This window comes from Lissotriton helveticus, chromosome 3_1, assembly GCF_964261635.1.
Source record: "Lissotriton helveticus chromosome 3_1, aLisHel1.1, whole genome shotgun sequence".
NCBI lineage: Eukaryota > Metazoa > Chordata > Amphibia > Caudata > Salamandridae > Lissotriton > Lissotriton helveticus.
Genome location: NC_136061.1, coordinates 358,052,065 through 358,064,711, shown reverse-complemented (window position 1 = coordinate 358,064,711; position 12,647 = coordinate 358,052,065). Strand labels below are relative to the sequence as shown.

Below are 12,647 nucleotides of genomic sequence, written 5' to 3'. Positions count from 1 at the left end.
ACTTTTCAAGTACTTTAACGCATAAAAACTTATTTAAACTTCACTAAACTACGTTCGATATCGACAAACATCGTCTCGACTCCATCAGCTCGATTCTGGTCGTCGACGCGGGCCGTTGGGCCTATCCACCCCGGGAGGCCTACACCTCGATGCCATTTAAAAGATGCCCCAACTGTGGAGCAAAGTTCCCACACAGTGACCATCACGAGGTGTGTAACCTGTGCTTACCGCCAGAACACGACAAATCCAGCTGCACAGCCTGTGCATCCTTTCGATCCAAGAAAACCATTTGAGATCGGAGGGCCCGTCGACACGACATGCAGATATCGGCCCCGGAACCGGTGAATATCTTCGACGAAGAAGTTCCGCTCGTTCCCGAAAAAGATTCAGACGATCTCCAAATCGTATCAGAGGCAGACGACTCGGATGACTCCATACCATCTGGTCAGCATGTGAGAACTATTGCCCCGGCCCCATACCCACCACCCAAATCGAAGGCAATGGTCAACACTCCGCCTCTGGGGCCCAGTCGAGACCGAAAACCCACTTCGAAAGACCCGCCATCGAGCCCGGCTCAGAAGAAAATACTCAAACCTTCCGGTAGCTCCTTACTGAGCAAACCGCACGTGCCGATCCCACCAGCTCCCTCTGCACCAAACCGAAAGAAGTCTCGGCTCCGAAACCGCCGACTTCTAAAGACAAAACTATGAAGCCAGTGTCTGACGCCTCGAAGCCGACAAGACCAGCTTCCTCTCCGAAGCCAATATCTTCGGTACTGAAACATACAAGGCCTGATTCCGATGTTCTCAAGCCCTCGAAACAGCCTTCGACTCCGAAAACCACACCTTCGGTGCCAAAATCTATGCCAAAGGACACAGTTACAACTCCTAAGGCTAAAGACAAGCAGCAACCACGCCCGGAACCGAAAAAATCGGCACCGGCAAAGGTTCCGCAAGGAGAAGAACTTTTCCAGCCTGATCCTCTACAAAAGAAGGTCTACATTGACCCAAACACAGGTCATGTATCCACTACACCACACAGGAAGAGGAAATCAGACACAGCACCTACACCTGCAGTGCCTGTCAATAAAAAGGACTCTGCTACATCTCCTATGCACCCTTCTTCTCCTATACGTCCCTCTCCTTCATCTCCTGTTCCTCCTAATAATTCATCTCAGATTTCTCCTGAACGCTCTGCTCCTCATTCTTCACATACACCTCAAAATGATGATGAGTATAGTATAGGGGGAGGGGTAGACCCAGATGAGCCTTTTCCCTACCCTGTTGATGATCCAGATTGGGAGTACCCAAACCCACAAGATGTGCCAGATATTCCTGACCCACAGTCCTATCCATCAAAACCTTCTCCCGCAGAGGGCAATATTGGTTTTGGGCACTTACTGAATAGGGCTGCCATTTATCATGGGGTCACCATGCATTCAGAGGAGGCAGAGGAAGGTTTTTTATTAAATACGTTTGAACAATCACAAAGGTCTGTTCATATTCTTCCTATGATCAAAGGGGTCATCAAACATGCTCCAGGGGTATTTAAAGATCCTGTACGTGCTAGGATCCTAAACCCTAGAATTGAGAAAAAGTACAGTCCTGGTGATCCAGCCTACATTAAAGGACAGCTAACCTTAGATTCACTAGTTGTCTCAAATGCTAGAAAAAGAGCAAACTCACAGACGTCAGGTGAAGCACCACCCCTGATAAAGAATCTAAGGTGATAGATGCTTCAGGCAAAAGAATAGCTGCACAAGCTACTAATACATGGCATATAGCCCTCCTTGCCAGGGCTCATTATGATCGGTTAGAAAAATTAACCTGAGCAATATAAGGCGCAGGCAAACAACCTTATACAAGAAGGCAAGTTAATTTCAAATGCCTCAATCAAGTGTGCACTTGATGTAGCAGATACTGCATCTAGAGCAGTAAACACTAGTGTCCTACTTAAACGTCATGCATGGCTACGCATTTCAGGATTTAAGCAGGAAGTGCAATCTACCATCTTAAATCAGCCATTCAACTAACATCAATTGTTTGGACCAGAGGTAGACACAGTACTTGAGAAAATGAAAAAAGATACAGATACAGCCAAATCTATGGGAGCTTTGCAATCCACACAGGCTAGAGGCTCCTTTCTTCGCTCCTTCTTTAGAGGAGACTCCAAACAAACTGGAGCAGGCAATACAGCTTCCTTCAAATCCAATACACAGGCATCCTCCAGTAAAGGATATTTTAGAGGAGCCTATAGAGGCAACAACAATAAAGGAAGAGGTCGAGGTAACAACAATAATCGAACCTCTTCCACCACAAAACAGTGACTTCCCTCTGCTTCCCCAACAGCACTCCACTCCTGTGGGGGGCAGACTAACACAGTTCCTACCTGTCTGGAATTCCATCACAACAGACAGGTGGGTCTGACAAATTATCCAGTATGGCTACTGCCTCGAACTTACAGCAACCCCTCCACACATACCACCCAGGCATCGTCCAATGTCTGCAGAACATCTTGCGCTGCTCAAACAAGAAGTCCTATCCCTTCTTCAAAAGAACGCAATAGAAATAGTTACTTTACAACATCAAGGAACAGGGGTTTACTCGCTGTATTTCCTAATACCCAAAAAAGACGGGACACCAAGACCAATTCTCGACCCCAGGCTCCTCAATCACTATATACACTCAGATCATTTTCATATGATATCTTTACAACAAGTGCTCCCGTTGCTGAACAAGGCGACTTCCTTACAACACTGGATCTAAAAGACGCCTACTTCCACATTCCTATACAACCTTCTCACAGAAAGTATCTAAGGTTTGTACTGGAAGGACAGCATTATCAATTCAAAGTCCTTCCATTCGGTGTAACTGCACCAAGAGTGTTCACAAGTGCCTAGCAGTAGTAGCAGCACATCTCCGAAGACAACAAATACATGTCTTCCCTTATCTAGACGATTGGCTCATAAGAGCCAAGTCATTCAATCAGTGTGTTCAACACACACATCAAACGATTCAAACATTGCACGACTTAGGGTTCACAATCAACTACATCACGTCGCACCTACAGCCCTTTCATGTACTTCAATATTTAGGGGCTACAATAAACACGTCTACAGCTCTAGCGTATACCAGTCCAGCAAGGATACAGAGCCTTAGACACAAAGTTCCAACATCAACACTCTCTCCCTGCCAGAGTGTTCATGAGACTAATAGGCATGATGACATCTTGCATCTTCATTGTACCATATGCAAGACTGCAAATGCGTCAGTTACAGGAATGTCTAGCACAACAGTGGAATCAGGCTCAAGGACAACTAACAGGCCTGGTGTTGGTAGACAGCCGCACACATCACTCTCTGCAGTGGTGGAACACCAAAAACTTGACAAAAGGGCGGCCGTTCCTCGAACCTGTTCCACAAATAGTACTTTCAGCAGACGCATCTCTCACAGGATGGGGAGCCCATCTCCTACATCATACAACTCAAGGACAATGGACCAATCAACAAAAATCGTTCCATATCAATCACCTAGAGTTGCTAGCAATATTCTTAGCACTCAAAACATTCCAAGTACAAGTATAGAACAAAGCTGTCTTAATCCGGACGGACAGCATGATAGCTATGTACTATATACAAAAACAGGGGGCGGACACTCTCTACAGCTGTCGCAGCTTGCACAGAACATTTGGAGATGGGCCATTCCACAAAACATATATCTTTTAGCAGAACACCTTCCAGGAGTTCACAATCAGATAGCAGATCTGTTAAGTCAGCAGACGCAACAGATTCACGAATGGGAACTACATCCGCAAGTTCTGCAACCATTCTTTCACAAGTGGGGTCGTCCAGACATAGATCTGTTCGCCACACACGAAAACGCAAAATGCCAAACCTTCGCCGCCAGGCTTCCACACCCGCTGTCCAAGGGCAATGCGATATGGATGAACTGGTCAGGCAGATTTGCGTATGCATTTCCGCCACTACCACTAATAGTGCGCAAGCTACGACAACAGTCGCTCAAAGTGATTTTAGTAGCTCTCACATGGGCACGCCGCTCGTGATATACAAGTCTGCTAGAACTATCCCTAGTTCCACACCAAAATGTACACCTGACACCATCCCTGCTAACGCAGAACCATGGAGACATCAGACATCCAGACCCAAGTCAACTGAATCTGGCGATCTGGCTCCTGAGGTCTTAGAGTTTGGTTATCTTAACCTAACACCAGACTGTATGAATATCATTAAAGAAGCCAGGAGACCTACTACTAGAGCTTGCTATGCTGCTAAATGGAAAAGATTTGCCATTTACTTCAACAATAACCAAATTGATCCCCTTGATGTTTCCATCCAAAATATCATTTGTTACCTTCTACATTTACAAATTGTAATTTGGCATATTCATCTATACGCCTACATATGGCAGCAATTGCAGCATATTTGCAAAATAGACAACATCTGTCTCTATTTAGAGTGCCTGCTATTAAAGCGTTTATGGAAGGATTAAAAATAATCATTCATCCCAGGTTACCACCCTGTCCAGTGTGGAACCTAAACATTGTTCTTACAAGGCTCATGTGACCACCTTTTGAACCTTTACACAAATGTGAGCTGCAATTCCTCACATGGAAAACAGCTTTTCTAATAGCTATTACCTCTCTTAGGAGAGTAAGCGAAATTCAAGCTTTCACTATACAGGGCTCGAAAATTCCACTCGACCGCTCGCATAGTCGAGCTAAATTTAACAAGGTTGAGCTGTTTTTAGCTCCTACTCGCCCTTTCTGGCGAGTAGGAAAACAAACCAACTTTTGTCCTCTGTCTGTGAAAACGGAGCACATGTGACAAGATAACAAGATTTAAAGGCATTTTTACTGCTCACAAAGTAAATGAGCAATAAAGATGCCTTTAAATCTTGTTATCTTGTCACATTTGCTCCGCTTTCAGAGACGGGGTCAAGTAGGTTGCAGTTAGGTCGAGGACATTTTTTAAGGTACTAGTCCTGCAGGACTAGTACCATTTTTGGGATTTTTCGAGCCCTGCTATACAAGAACCATTTTTACAACTACACCGTAATAAAGTGGTTCTCTGAACAAATCCCAAATTCCTTCCAAAAGTCATTACTCCGTTTCATTTAAACCAATCTGTAGGGTTACCAGTGTTTTTCCAAAACCAAGACTCTGTAGCAGAAACAGCTCTACACACACTAGACGTTAAAAGAGCTCTCCTCTATTATATAGATAGGACCAAATCCTTTCGCAAAACAAAGCAATTGTTTGTAGCTTTCTCTCCACCTCATAAAGGCAACCCCATCTCTAAAGCTGGAATTGCAAGGTGGATTGTAAAATGTATACAGATATGCTATCAAAAAGCAAAACGTACATTAACAGGTGCTCCTAGGGCGCACTCCACACGCAAACTAGGAACCTCCATGGCTTTCTTAGGGAACGTTCCCCTAGAAGACCTTTGCAAGGTGGCAACATGGTCTACAACACACATCTTCACTAAACACTATTGCGTTGATGTGCAAGCTAAGCAGCAAGCTGCAGTAGGCCAAGCTGTCCTCAAAATCCTCTTTCAAACTACTGCAACAGATACTGGTGACCACCGCTAAGGGGAGAGACTGCTGTACAATCTATGTACAGTGTAAGATCTGCAGCTGATATGCCTCGAACGGAAAATGCTACTTACCAGTATGCATCTGTTCTTGGCATGTAGAGCTGCAGATTCTTACACGCCCTCCCGCCTCCCCGGGGCCTGTATCTGTTCCAGTTCTATCTTAATTAGATATACACGCATGGACATCCTTTCTACTTTCTACAAACTCCATCATTTCCCATCATGGCGAAAAACAATCTAAGGATGGAGCCGATGCCCATGCGCACTATCGTCCAAGGGAGGAGTCACCTATCTCGTGACTACAAAGGCTTCTTCCAAGACGACAACAACATGCAATCATCCGAGCCCAACACCAGGTGGCGATCTAATGCACAGTGTAAGAATCTACAGCTCTACATGCCAAGAACAGATGCATACTGGTAAGTAGCATTTTCCATTGTGCCTAAGACCAAATGGTCAAAAAACACAGTTGATGGACAGAATGTAGCACAATGTCATACATTCACCCCAGTACAAGGATCTGGGCCTAAATCCATCGTTTTTTTGCACTCTACACCACCCTGGGTTAGACACTGGCTATATGCAAATCAGCTCTGACCCTGTGCCTCATGGGAACAGTCCAGTCCGAACTACCAAGCCATGTCTTTCCCAGACCGGAATCAAGCATCCAAGGACCGGTTTCTGGCTATCAGCCTTCATCAGCCTGGATAGCTTGACTCCAATGGTGTGGAGAGCCTGGGACTCACGTCTGAGCATACCCAGCCCACTCGGGGTGAAAATTGCAAAAAACACAGTTGATGGACAGAATGTAGAACAATGTCATACATTCACCCCAGTACAAGGATCTGGGCCTAAATCCATCGTTTTTTTGCACTCCACACCACTCTGGGTTAGACACTGGCTATATGCAAATCAGCTCTGACCCTGTGCCTCATGGGAACAGTCCAGTCCGAACTACCAAGCCATGTCTTTCCCAGACCGGAATCAAGCATCCAAGGACCGGTTTCTGGCTATCAGCCTTCATCAGCCTGGATAGCTTGACTCCAGTGGTGTGGAGAGCCTGGGACTCACGTCTGAGCATACCCAGCCCACTCGGGGTGAAAATTGCAAAAAACACAGTTGATGGACAGAATGTAGAACAATGTCATACATTCACCCCAGTACAAGGATCTGGGCCCAAATGGTCAGCATCATTTTAGACCAATTGAGGTCTGTTTGCAGATAGCCTGGCAGGCCCACAAGTAAAGATTTACAGTAATCTAGCCTTGCAGTTATCCAAGCATGGACTAAAGTTTTTCCAAGAAGAACTGGGCAGATATTTCTGATAATCTTAAACAAAGGGACCGTGAGTTCTTTGATCGGACCTAAAGATAACAAATAAGTGTAGCATTATCTCTTTTGTACCTGATCTTTTGCTTTTGATGGCAGATTTTATGGTTACCAGTACTGAAGTCAACTGACAGGTTATGTCATGGGGATTTACACTGTGTCAAGTTAGCATGAGCTTATTAGAAGTTTAAACGCCATTTTTCTTTCTGCTGGCTTTGCACACGGCATACATTATTACAAATGTTTAGAGTCTAGCAGACTGTTTTGCTTCACACGAGAATAATATGTTTTCCTATAGTAGCAGCTTTGCTTGGCAAGCGTTGTCTGAACAGTGAGTGCCGAGGCCTTCAAGGTTATTTCAACACAGTGGTTGTTGTTCGGTCTGATCAGCGCACGTTCTAGACATAACATATATGCAGCTGTGGCCACCTCCTGATTTTTGTGCGTTTAATAATGCACTGCGCAGGCATGCAAACACACTTTGGAGAACATTCGCATGCAGAGAGCTGGTGTAGAAAATTGTGATCCATTTCTACTAGGGCCAGAGGTATGGGGCCGCCCTTGTAAACCCAAGAGACCTTCTCTAGATATCAAATAACCTACTAGCAAGGGAGTGTGAAATCTAGGTGAAATCTAGCCTATTTCCATGTAGCATTTTAACATGCTTCCTCCTTTTGTATTTTATGGAATAGTAACTGTCTGCTTGTATTAGCTAAGATACTGCGCCTGAGAACACGGCATTAGAAATAAATATTTCAAACTTGCACATGTCTTCATTTACTCCCCGTTTTGGACTGGTATGAGGGTATAACAAAACTGTGTTCCACATTGCCTGAGGTATTCTAAGTTCCATTTCTGGGTTGTCTAATCATTGGGGGTATGGAAGAACCAATGAGACACTGATTGCTAGTCCGGTAGGGGATTTTGGCTACTAAGGTGAGTTTTGGTACACCCTAATTCAATGAGGTTCGTAGTCTCTAATCACAGTTCTGTGTGTGAGCAGAATCCCTGCTACAGTTACAGAGGACTAGGTGACTGGGGTATCCTTCATTGAAGAGCCATCAACCATTTTCAGCAGATTTTAGGACAGAGGTTACAGTGCTGTGAACCAAATAGACAATAGATTGAAACGTTTATAGGCGATGATCTGAAAGAGACAGTTAGGAATAGATTCCTTACCTTGGCATTACCCCCAGGCGTCAGGCTGGATCCGGAGAATGTTTTCTTAGCAGTACCCCTGCACGTCGGTGGGTGGTGCCGGTCGACTCAGCATCGTGTTCGCCGGGATGACGTCGCAATGCCTATTTAGACGCCGCCCCTACGAGCTGGAGAGCTTTAAGGATTCTCGAGCTTAGGCCAGATCCTTGGCCCTTGCAGCGTCATCCCGTCCACCTCAGTCTGCATTTCACCCCTTTCGTGACTACGGAAGAGGTACCCCACCACGTCCGACCCATTCCAGCCTCCGGTTCACACAAGCTGCCCAGCCTCTGCATGACCACGTACGTGGGACCCAGCGACATGGTTCTGGGAGCCAGCGGGCAGGCCAGTCCACCCTTTCTCCCCCTGCAGCAGCCTCCAAGCATTCCTAGTTTGACTTTTCAGGACCACTAAAGGCCAGTGGGCAGCAGGATTCGGCATCACCTCCCCTACTGGCAAACTATCACGTTGGGCAGGTGGTTTTTACAGATAGTCCAAAGGGGCTACTCCCTCCCCTTCGAGACTGCCCCTCCCTCCATGCCACCGTCTTTCGATTGTATGTCGGAGGATAATTTGGCGCTTCTCCGCCAAGAAGCCTCAGCTCTCTTGGCTAAGGGAAGGGAAGTAGGTTGTGTTTGCTATTCCCTCTACTTTCTAGTGCTCAAAAAGGAGAAAGGCCTGCGTCCTATTCTAGACCTCAGGGCCCTCAACTGCTTCCTCTGGAAGGTGAAGTTCAAAATACTAACCTTGGCTCAGGTCCTGTCTGCCCTCAACCCTGGAAACTGGATGGTAGCGCTGGACTTGCAGGACGCCTATTTTCACATCCCCATCCTGCCAGCCCACAGACTCTACCTGCAATTCATGGTAGGCCATTAGCATTTTGAGTTTTCAGTGTTCCCCTTTGACCTTCACATTGCCCCTCAGGTGTTCACGAAAGTCATGGCGATGGTCCCAGCTCATCTGCGCAGATCATGTGTCCCATTCATCCCCTACCCCGACGACTGGCTCTTGAAGGCAGGCTCGCCCCAGGCCGTTGGCTCCCACCTCCAGACTACGGCGGTCCTCCTGAATTCACTGGGGTTCAGTATCAATGTACCGAAGTCACACCTGACTCCCTCTTAGACGCTCCCTTTCATCTGAGCTGTTCTGTACACAGTGCAGTTTCGGGCCTATCCTCCCGAGCAGCGTGTCTGGGATATTTGGGCTATGATACCAATGTTTCAGCCTCAATCCTGGATTTTGGTGGGGATGACCCTGAGGCTGCTGGGCCGCATGGCCTCCTGCCTATTGCTGGTGGATCATGCCAGATGGCTGTGCGGGCTCTGCAGTGGGACCTGAAGTTTCAGTGGGCGCAGCATCGGGAATCTTTCCAACTATGCCCAGATCTCTGAGGGAACTGGGCAACAACTGCAGTAGTGGCTAACAAGCAAAGCTTGGGTCAGAGGCAGATCCCTCTCCCTTCCCCAACCAGCTATCACAGTAATGACAGATACGTCATTCCTGAGATGGGGCAGCCATCTGGGAGAGGTGGAGATCAGAGGCGTCTGTTCTCCGGCAGAGTCTGGGTTACATATCAACCGTCTGAAGCTCCGGTTAATCCGCCTGGCACTGAAGGCATTCCTTCCCCCTCTGAAGTGAAAGGTGGTGCAGGTGTTCACTGACAACACCACCGCCATGTGTTACTTCAACAAACAGGGCAGGGTGGGGTCATGGACTCTATGTCAAGAGGCTCTTCGTCTCCGAACATGGCCAGAACATCAGGGGCATGACCCTGGTGGTTCACCACCTGGCAGGTTCTCTGAACGCCATGGCGGACAAACTCAGCCACTGGTGCTTTGTAGATCAGAAATGGCGTCTTAACTCAGAGGTGCGTCAAGGTCTATTTCAGTGGTGGGGACAGCCTTGGTTAGATCTGTTTGCCACCGAAGAGAACGGGCAATGCCAGCAATTCTGCGTGTTTGGAATTTTCAAGACGGCGATTGCTCTGCGGCGCTTTTCGTCGCAAGTGAAACTGCAGCCTCCTGTACGACTTTCCGCCTGTACTAATTCTGCCCCGAGTGCTGAAGATCAAGCGCGACCAGGCCCAAGTTATTCTTGTGGCTCCAAACTGGGCACGAACAGTCTGTTACCCAGAGCTCCTGAGCATGGCTATCGATCCTCCACTCAGACTGCCTTTTCTGGAGGATCTTCTGTCGCAGGAGAGGGTTCTTAATCCAAATCTATCCAGCCTCTACCTCCTTGCATTGAGGTTGAGCGGTGACAGTTGACAGCTTTTGACTTTCCACTCAAAATCATCTTGGCTGCCAGGCGTCCCTCCACTAAAACGGTATACGCCTGTCGATGGAATAAGTTTGTGGCATGGTGCACAGCAAAGGTTGTGGATCCCCTCTCTGCCCCTCTTTCAGAGGTCCTTTTGTAGATACTTTCTTTGGCCCAGCAGGGCTCTGCCTTGGGCACTCTAAAAGGCTATCTTGTGGCAATCTCTGCTTTCCTTCGGCTACCAGATCCGCCATCTTTTTTCAAGTCCCCTAGTATAGTCCAGGGCATTACTCATCTCTTTCCTCCATCTCCCTTGAACCTTGTCTTAACTTATCTTAGGTGCGCTCCCTTCAAGCCTTTTCACAACTGTCCTCTCTGGTTCCTCACTCTGAAGACAGCTTTCCTTGTTTCCACCACCTCTGCACCACCTCTGCTTGCAGAGTGAGTGAGCTTCAAGCTCTTTCTTCTAAGCCCCCTTTCTTCTCTGTGCATCCGGACAAAGTGGTGCTAGGACGAGACCCTTGTTCCTTGCAAAAGTGTTTACACCTTTTCACATTGGACAAACCATTACTTTGCCCACCTTTCTCCCACCCCCACACCCTTCCAAGGAGGAGGAGAGACTCCACCGTCTGGACCCTAAACATGCGCTGAACTTCTACCTTGATGGCACGAAGATTTCCGGGTGGATGATCAACTCTTCGTTGGCTACGCATGTGCCAAGAAAGATCCCGCTGTTCAAAGAATCTCTAGATGGGTTGTCCTTTGTAATAAAATCTGTTAACGCTTTGGCAAAAATGGAACGTCCAGTGGGGTGAGCTCATTCCACCAGCGCTACGGCTGCCATCCCTACTCTTGCACATGGAGTTCCACTCCTTGACATCTGTCAGGCTGTCATGGGGGCATTCTTGCACCTGTTCACCAGGCATTTCTGCCTGTACAGCCAAGTCCGGGGGACAACTATTTCGCCTGTTCGGTCCTCCAGGACTTTATGGTGTGAACATGGTTCGCCGACTCTCCTCCGGGGTTGGTATTGCTGGGGTATCTATTCTAAGATAAGGAATCTATAACTGTCTCTTTCAGATGAAAAAGTTACTTACCTTTGGTAATGATGTATCTGTAAGAGACATAGGTTAGTTATAGATTTCTTACCACCCCACCCATCCTCCCCACTCTGCAAATTGACTTCTAGTGACAGGGACCTCGTGTGTCTTTGGTGCCTGGAGCGTGACTACGATCCAAAGTCGTGCTCCAAAAGCTTTCGGAGGCCCGGCAGTCCGCTCCGTGACGTTCGAGGTACCCGCTGAGAGAAAGGTCGCAAGACCGGTAGAGGAGTCATCACCATTCCTCCTCAAAGTCTTCGCACTCTTCCGGTAAGTTGAAGCACAAGAAGAAGGCGAAGAAGCATCGTCACTCTTCGCCTTCTCCCTGTGTTCGTCGGCCAACGCAACGCAGGAACACAAGCGGCGACGCTGTCCGGCTCTCCTTCGGAGCCCGCTAGGATGGCTGCGCGTTTCCCTCACTTTCCTGGAGCATTCCCTGCCCAACTTTGTGCCTTTTGCGAACCTTTGCTCAGGTCCTGCCTGCCCTCGACACTGGAGACTGGATGGTAGTATTGGACTTGCAGGACGCTTATTTTCACATCTCCGTCTTGCCTGCCCACCGGCATTACCTACGGTTCACGGTATGCCACAAGCATTTTCCGTTTACCGTGCTGCCCTTTGGCCTGACCAGCGTCCCACCTTCAGACTACAGCAGTTTCAGGCATATGCTCCCGAACAGCGATTACAGGATATTCAGATTATGATTCTGATTTTTCAGCCTCTGTCCTGGATTTCAGTGATACATGGCATATGCAGGTTCTGCAGTGGGACCTGAAGTTCCAGTGGGCGCAGCATCAGGGCAATCTTTCCGAAGTCATCCAGATCTCACAGGGGACTGCGACTAAGTTTCAGTGATGGTTAACAAACCAGGATTGAGTCAAGGCAGGTTCCTCTTCCCCAGCCAGAGTTCACAGTGGTGACAGATGCATCATTTCTGGGGTGGGGCGGCCACATGGGTCTGGTGGAGATCATAAGCCTCTGGTTTCCGGCGGAGCCCGGGCTCCACAACAACCTTTTGACGCTTCGGGCGATCTGTCTTGCACTGAAGGCATTCCTCCTTCTCTCAAAGGGAGAGTAGTGCAGGTGTTCACGGACAACACCACCGACATGTGGTACTGCAACAAACCGGGCGGGTGGGGTCGTGG

General features: G+C 47.8%; 1 protein-coding gene across 2 annotated transcripts in view; it reads left to right on the top strand.

Annotated features, from left to right (window-relative positions):
- TAOK1 (TAO kinase 1) overlaps nucleotides 1–12,647 on the top strand; it is a 1,359,031-nt gene that overhangs the window by 1,292,207 nt on the left and 54,177 nt on the right. The gene's annotated exons all lie outside the window — the stretch shown is intronic.